Source organism: Monopterus albus, unplaced genomic scaffold, assembly GCF_001952655.1.
Source record: "Monopterus albus unplaced genomic scaffold, M_albus_1.0 scaffold242.1, whole genome shotgun sequence".
NCBI lineage: Eukaryota > Metazoa > Chordata > Actinopteri > Synbranchiformes > Synbranchidae > Monopterus > Monopterus albus.
The window spans coordinates 337,933-346,044 of NW_018128122.1; the positions used below are offsets into that span (position 1 = coordinate 337,933).

The following is an 8,112-nucleotide window of genomic DNA, read 5'->3' on the forward strand; positions in this document are numbered from 1 at the left end:
GTGTGTAATCAAGTCTCCATATAAATGCACCTGCACTGTGATAGTCTCAGAGCTCCGTTTAAAGCGCAGAGAGCATCATGAAGAACAAAGAACACACCAGGCAGGTCCGAGATACTGTTGTGGAGAAGTTTAAAGCCGGATTTGGATACAAAAAGATTTCCCAAGCTTTAAACATCCCAAGGAGCACTGTGCAAGCGATAATATTGAAATGGAAGGAGTATCAGACCACTGCAAATCTACCAAGACCTGACCGTCCCTCTAAACTTTCAGCTCATACAAAGAGAAGACTGATCAGAGATGCAGCCAAGAGGCCCATGATCACTCTGAATGAACTGCAGAGATCTACAGCTGAGGTGGGAGACTCTGTCCATAGGACAACAATCAGTCGTATACTGCACAAATCTGGCCTTTATGGAAGAGTGGCAAGAAAAAAGCCATTTCTTAAAGATATCCATAAAAAGTGTCGTTTAAAGTTTGCCACAAGCCACCTGGGAGACACACCAAACATGTGGAAGAAGGTGCTCTGGTCAGATGAAACCAAAATCGAACTTTTTGGCAACAATGCAAAACATTATGTTTGGCGTAAAAGCAACACAGCTCATCACCCTGAACACACCATCCCCACTGTCAAACATGGTGGTGGCAGCATCATGGTTTGGGCCTGCTTTTCTTCAGCAGGGACAGGGAAGATGGTTAAAATTGAGCGGAAGGTGGATGGAGCCAAATACAGGGCCATTCCTGAAGGAACAGACCTGAATCCAATCGAGAATCTGTGGAAAGAACTGAAAACTGCTGTTCACAAACGCTCTCCATCCAACCTCACTGAGCTCGAGCTGTTTTGCAAGGAGGACTGGGCAAAAATTTCAGTCTCTCGATGTGCAAAACTGATAGAGACATACCCCAAGCGACTTACAGCTGTAATCGCAGCAAAAGGTGGCGCTACCAAGTATTAACTTAAGGGGGCTGAATAATTTTGCACGCCCAATTTTTCAGTTTTTTATTTGTTAAAAAAGTTTGAAATATCCAATAAATTTCGTTCCAATTCATGATTCTGTCCCACTTGTTGTTGATTCTTCACAAATAATTCCAGTTTTATATCTTTATGTTTGAAGCCTGAAATGTGGCAAAAGGTCGCAAAGTTCAAGGGGGCCGAATACTTTCGCAAGGCACTGTAGCAGGCGATTCCTGATGTAGATATGAACATGCATATTAACCCTTTCATGTGTTCTTGTGTGTGTAGAGGTGTGCGTGTAGAACTGCTGCACCAGGCCGCAGCCCACACAGGCCAGATCATATCACAGATTACATTAGCTGCTGTAGACGCCTTGCAGACAGCCTGCCGAACAAAATTGCATTGAAGAGTTTAGCAAGAAAGTGCAGTGCATGGCTGGGTGGAAGAAACTTTCCATCATTTCATCCTTATTTCATTCCATAAACACAAGCGTGCATATGCTGGTTGTGTATTTGCACATGCATTTAGTCTGTAAATACTGTGTAAACATCCCTGCAGATCTTTAATGGTCTTTTTTTAAAATTATTGCAGACAGGTGCTTTGTCCAGTCTTCACTGCAACCAAAGCCACTACAGATTTATAAGTAACAAAACATATTGATAGATAGTGATTGTCCAGACTAGGCAGGGTGCCTTTTGAGCGAGTGCAAAGTGATGACTGCAAGAATCCCTCACAGGGCACACACTCAGCTCTGAGCAAAGAGTGACTTCCAATTTCTTTTGTGATTCACCAGTTGCAGGGAACGCATCAGTCCTTTAAGCCCATACATGAGCACCTCCAACCAGACCAAGAAAACAGACTTTCTGGCAAGAGACACTGAAATGGCAAAATGAAATGAGTTGCTGGGAAACACTGCGTCCACTTGAAAGTTTGTGCAGTTTTTAGATTGTGTGTTTTTGTCAGTTAGGGTTAAAGGGTGGATGTGCTGGAGGAGACAAACAAGTTCTGTTTCTCTAGTGAAGGGCAGATGCAGTCCACGACCCTTGTTTTCCTCCTCTTATTCCTGCTAACACACAGCTCTCCTCTGTCTACTGGTGCTGAGGAAGCCACCCTCCTGTTGGTCTCAGCTGCCCTATTGTGCATTGACTCTGTGCAAATGTATCGAGAATATCCAGAGTGTAAACAAGTCACTTGGGAGTGGGTATCTTTGTCATTTTTATTTATTTACATGGGTCCTCATCACTGTGGATGAGTGTGTGTGGGTATGTGTGCATAGGCAGGTCCTCCGGGAGTGTGTGAGGGACAGTGGTAATAATTACATTTACATGCTGCTCCCTTGTTGACTCACCCACTTCTGCTGAAAACCCTCATTTATCATGGCCTTTGCTCTCCCTCTTACTTTCCTCTCTTATTTTTATCTCTGCTTTGACCTTTTCATTAGATTTTGCTCCTGTTCAAATGTATCTCTCCTATTACTTACATTAATACAGACAGAGGAGTTGGTGTTCTTTTCCAGTATATGTAGGTGCAGTGTAGGCATGAGTTGGTGCTCAAAGTGGACAAAGATGTGGGAGGATGAGGAAAACCAGTTATACATTCAAATCTTCTGGAGGTGGAGTGCCATCACAGTAAAAGGCAAACATCACCCTGAACACCGTTAATGCCCTCTGGCTGATGGAGATACAGTACTGTAACAATCTGCCCTGAATATCTGAGTACTTTGTTTGTGCTTTTGATGTATTCTCATTACTGTGGATGCAGTAACTGGCTAAATATAGAAAATGTGACAACAGAAGCAGATGCTAACAGTGCAGCAGGGCAAAATGTTATTGGTAAATTTGGTGCTTCTGAAAGACAGAGTACCAGAAGGTTTCATCTTTGAAAACTGTTCTTAAGCTGCATGAACAAAATATCTTCAAGTGAGTATGTTGCACTTTATTTTTAGTGTACCCTCATACAGAAAATCCACAAAATGTTCTAAAATTCAAGCCTGGTATCTACATACTCTAGGTGCTCATCCAAGTTTAACAAGGTGTTTCAGCAACTCCTGTGCAGCAAGATTGTAGTTGCATTGTGTCTTTGGCTCTTTTATGTCTTCTTTTACTCATCTCAATCTTGCATCTCATTCTATTGCCTCAGTTTCATTCTTTTAAGGGATATTTTTGGGCTATGTGCAGAGGTAGTCCCAACTGTCAGTGTTAAACTTTTAATATGTAAAACAGTAGAATGAATTTTACTATTCTTATAAACATGTACATTCTATTTGGCCTTTCAACCATAAATTGCCCTATTTTCTTCCCTGATCTTCTGTGTCTACTCTTTGTTGCTTACTAGTGCAGCATATCCTTTTTCTTACTCCTTCTTCCTGTTGATTTAAACATGTTGATCAGAGGATTGAAATGTCAGTTCTTCCACTTTATCTTAATATTTAAGTCTCTAATGAAATCTTGATCGCCGTTTTCTGTGCAGCAGAAGGTCTCCCCAGTCAGTCTGTCTGCCTGTTCCATGTTTCCAGAAAGTTTCTCATAAGTCAGCCAATCATTCAAACAAAAATGACATCCGGCCTTTTACTGTTGATGCTCTGAATGAAAAGAAGACTTGCAGGAAGGCAGAGTTGAGGTTGGATCAAGGCTCTGTCTAGGGTTTGGTTGCAGCCTGTGGGTTGCCAGTTGACATTCACTGTCCAATGATCTGAATGCCGCTGAACTCAGCAGCCTTTTCTTACAGTAATTTCCATTTCTTTGTAGTGTCTGAGTCATCTTGCAGAAACGCCAACAGATTCTTGCCAAAAATTTTACTTGGAAATCCTGCTATCACATTTTCCCAGTAAATCAGAGTTAAAATGGAGCAGCTGACAGCACTTGTGGTGGTGGCAATGCCAGCACGTTTCCACTGCAGAGGGCTGGTCACTGGGACATCAGTTTTCTGACCGACTACGTGTTCTGCAGTGCGCTCTGTGTTTATAATAAAGACATTCTCTTTCCAGTACTGTTTTCATTATAAAGATTACAAAATTTACAAAAGCTGTAATAAACTTGATATCAGTCCCATTACAGTTCATACTCAAGGTGCTGCAGGCTTTTAGCTGATGTAATATTACATTATAATATGAGCATTATATTTTAAGTAGTGGCTTTTTAAAGGAACTCAGAGGTGTGCTGAGAGGGTGGAAAGTGTAACTGGGGGTTCACGGCTTATGGATGTGTTTATGCCTGGAGGTGAAGAACATAGCTGAGCTACATTTGTCAGCGGAAGACAAGGCTTACTGTGTTTGTTTTCTCTTTTTTTTTTTTAACAAGTTAGTCAACTCTTGACAGAATATAGAGATGTATGAAATGTAGTGGTTTGCTCATCACTCTGCACCCTCAGAAATATCACTGGGACATTGTCATGTCCACACACAGATTGTGCAACATCTTCAACAGTTCAGCATCACAGATCCTAAAAAAAGAAAGCACAGTCCTGAAAAGTTGAAAAAACAGTATCGACATGATGAAAGACTGTCATACATTTAGGCTGCAGCTTCTTAGCTGTAATACTCTTTTTTTTTTTTCTTGACAAAACAAAATTAAGTCAACATCATTCACTATTTGCTATCCAGATTATATGTGGACATTTGATTACTATCATCACTAAAAGACATGGACACTTTTCTGTAACATGTTGTTAGCTGTTGGCAGATGCTGAATTATTATTATTATTATTGTTATTTAAGAAGTTGTGGATAAAAAACACTAGGACTGTGAAAATAACCCTTTCTGACACATCTTCTTGTTAAAGAAGAAGCTGTGTGCATATCATACAGTCTTAACACACCATCTTTTGTGGATTGTCTCTATTTTGTTAACACACAAATGCACATGCTATACATACTCTTTCCTTCAGTGTCTCTGTGAGCCTCATAAACAGTCCACCTTTCTTTCTGTGTGATTTCTCCGGAAAGACTCCCAGAAGTTATGTCATTCCCAGTCAGTTCCCTCTTCTCAGCATGTTGCACACTGCCTTCATGCCAGTTTCACATACAGTATGCCTCTGATTTCCATTGCCAAGTTTTCCCCCCTTTCTGCTCAGCCTTTCATCATTCTGTTTTATTTTGCAAAACAGAAATGTAGAGAAGAGCATCTTTGTCACCTGCTGGTTTTTTAAAACCAGACAATGGAAACTGATTTTTTTGTTCTTTTTAGCCCAAGTACATTCGGTTTGCACCTAAATGGTGTGAACCAGTTCAACATTTGCACCTATATGACCAGGAAATCTGTCCTGACATGAGCAGCACATGTCATAGAAAGACCTACAGTAGAAGCAGTCCTGTTATGTGTGACTGTTTCCTAAATAAGAATTAAACCTTTATGTAACCGTTTGCAGGCGATAAGCTAAATATCTCACTTGGATCAGGTGTCATAAGGCAGTCAGCAATATAGAGTGAAAGTATAGTTGCTTCAGTAGTTTACCCAGTGCTGATAAGCCTTAGAATGAATGTATGTTATGTTGGTGGTTGTTTATATTTGATTTCTGGTAGATTTTTAGGGTAGGTTTAGTTGAACTACAGATGGATAAAACTGTTTTTTTTTGGGGGGGGGGGGGCACAATGCTGAACTTGTTGCTGGTGTTTAAATGCAAGCAACACAGTTGTGAAGACTGGTTGCTAAACAACTATATACACACCCTGTTTCCTTTGTCTACGTGTTTATATGTGTCTGCTTGGATATGCATATGTTTCTAAACTCATTTCCACACATACATATCGCACCATGATACACTTACAGACATATAGACCTACTATGTCAAAACATGCAAGAACAAGTTCAGGATGTCTAACCATGAAGTGTCAACACTACAGATAATGTGTCAGCTTTAGTTTCAGGACAGCTGAACGGAGTAACAACTAAACTCACACACACCTTGTTTCGTTCATGTCATGAAGTTATATGGCAGGAAAAGCTCTGTGGTGGTCAAGCTAAATTGAACAGTCTAGAGTGCCCCCTACTGGTCATGACAGGAAGTACAGCTTGTTGTGACATTTTGTTTAATGTTCGCTGTGAAGAGTCATTAAATAAATAATCTTATGGTCAGAGTGAAATTAAATAACACACACACATTCTGCAGTGTGTACCATCAAGATTGACTGATAGAGCCTTAGCTTTTCAATTTTCTTTTCTTTTTTTTTACAGTTATGTTTATGGCTTTTTTTTTTTTTTTTTTATGACTTGTTATTATTTTTTTATCAGCATCTCACTTTTAGTTTCAGTACTGTTTTGTGATGTTTATTGTATAATCTAAGATCATAATGTATACTTTTATGTAGTTTTTATTGTTTGACATCACATTTCTAGTTACTGGAGATAAAAAAAATCACAAACATCACACACACATTTACTTCTCCTATATGATTGAAATTGTTCAGACAAATAATATTCCATATCAAGCCTGACCACTAATTAATTATATTCCACATTCACACACAAGAGCACAAGTCACTGAACAATGTCCCTTTGTAGGACTGTTTAGGGCTGTTTTATAAAGGTCATTTGGGTGCTGGGACTTTGCATACATTTGGCCTGCAATGTAAATATTAAAAAAAGGTCTTTAAAGAGTTAAAGGTTGAAGAAGTAGTAGCTGGTGCAGAAGTATAAAAAAAAATTAATCAGTTTAAATACAGTAGGGTTGTTACATGGAACTGCAACATATATAAAACGACACGTTGTCACCCAGGTTAAACCCTGTCAGAGTAACATGAAGTTATCCACTGGACCTCAGTAGATATCTAAAGGCCAAATGATGACACCAAGATTCATGACTGTACAGTACAGTGTTGATGTTTACCACCTGTGAAAATAACCCTTTCTGACACATCTTCTTCTTAAAGAAGCTGTGTGCATATCATACAATCTTAACACACCATCTTTTGTAGATTGTCTCTATTTTGTTTCTTCTGATAGCCCCTGTAAAACCACCACATGTGCCTCCTGTCATTCTACTGACAGCTAACACTAAAAATGATTCTTCTTATATACGACCTGCTGCACAGTATGAGCAGCCACCTGGGTTTTCAGCGATATAACACACACCAACATTTATCCCATGGGTGCTACTTTAACAGATTATTAGGGAGCATCTGCTACTGCACAGATACAATGTGTGATTCCTTATTGAACTCACATATTAAATTATGTCCTATTCCATTTCACCAAAATAGGTGAAATGGAAAAAGATGAGAATGAAGAAACTGTAGCAAGGTTCATTTTTTTATCCGAACACCTAAGAAATCAGTGTTTCGGGCTCCATTTCTGTGCTGTAGAGTGCATCTTTATTAGAGTGCACTCAAGTGTAAATACAATATACTGTACAGTAACTTGTTCTTTGGTGCCTGGAGAATGGCTCTGCACGTTTCCATTGGATTTCTGTGAAAGCAGAGAGTTGCCAGCTCAGGCTCGTTCAATACCTTCCCACACCTCCATTTGTTTCTGTAAGCAGCTGTCTGTCTCTCTTCTCAACGATGCTCCATCTCCGTCCCCCTTTGTTTCACAGTGCGTGTGTGTGTGTGTGTGTGTGTGTGTGTGTGTGTTTTACACTTGCTCACTCCATCACTCTTCCAGCTTCACACCCCAATAACATCACTCAACACCCAAGTCCTCCACCAGAGGGGCTGAAAATAAAAGCAAATGATGGGAAGGTAGTTATTCTCAGCGTATCATATAGCCATCAGATTCTACTGGTGCAACCGCACAGAGAATAAAGTGAAGTAAGTTTGTCTTGGAAGGTTATACCAGTGGCTCAAAATATTAAACTGAGTTATAATATAAACTGCTATGAATATGACCATTTGTCTTGCACTGTATTGTATAAACTTTGTGGGATCCTATTAGAAGTGGAATAATGCTGTGTTCCAGCAGTTGCTGTATTAACTCAGTGGTGACAATCCCACATTGATTTTGTTCATTTATCCCCTTTAATCCTATCAGTACTATATCTCATTCACAGATTTCCAGCTAAGACAGCGGGTTTAGCAGATACCTCATGCAGTCTTAACATGCTAGCTTAGCACCTTCCTCTCCAGGTCAAAGGTCAGTTAGCGTCTTTATTGCTAAGGCCACCACTGTAGTGTGACTGACGGGGCCACATTGAGAGATTTGTGGGGTCTCCAGGGGCTGAGCTTTAGC

The 8,112-nt window shown here is 40.0% G+C and overlaps 1 protein-coding gene across 1 annotated transcript in view; it reads left to right on the top strand.

The window, feature by feature from the left end:
• The window catches only part of LOC109971994 (protein kinase C alpha type-like), a 130,429-nt gene that overhangs the window by 82,210 nt on the left and 40,107 nt on the right, over positions 1 to 8,112 (top strand). The gene's annotated exons all lie outside the window — the stretch shown is intronic.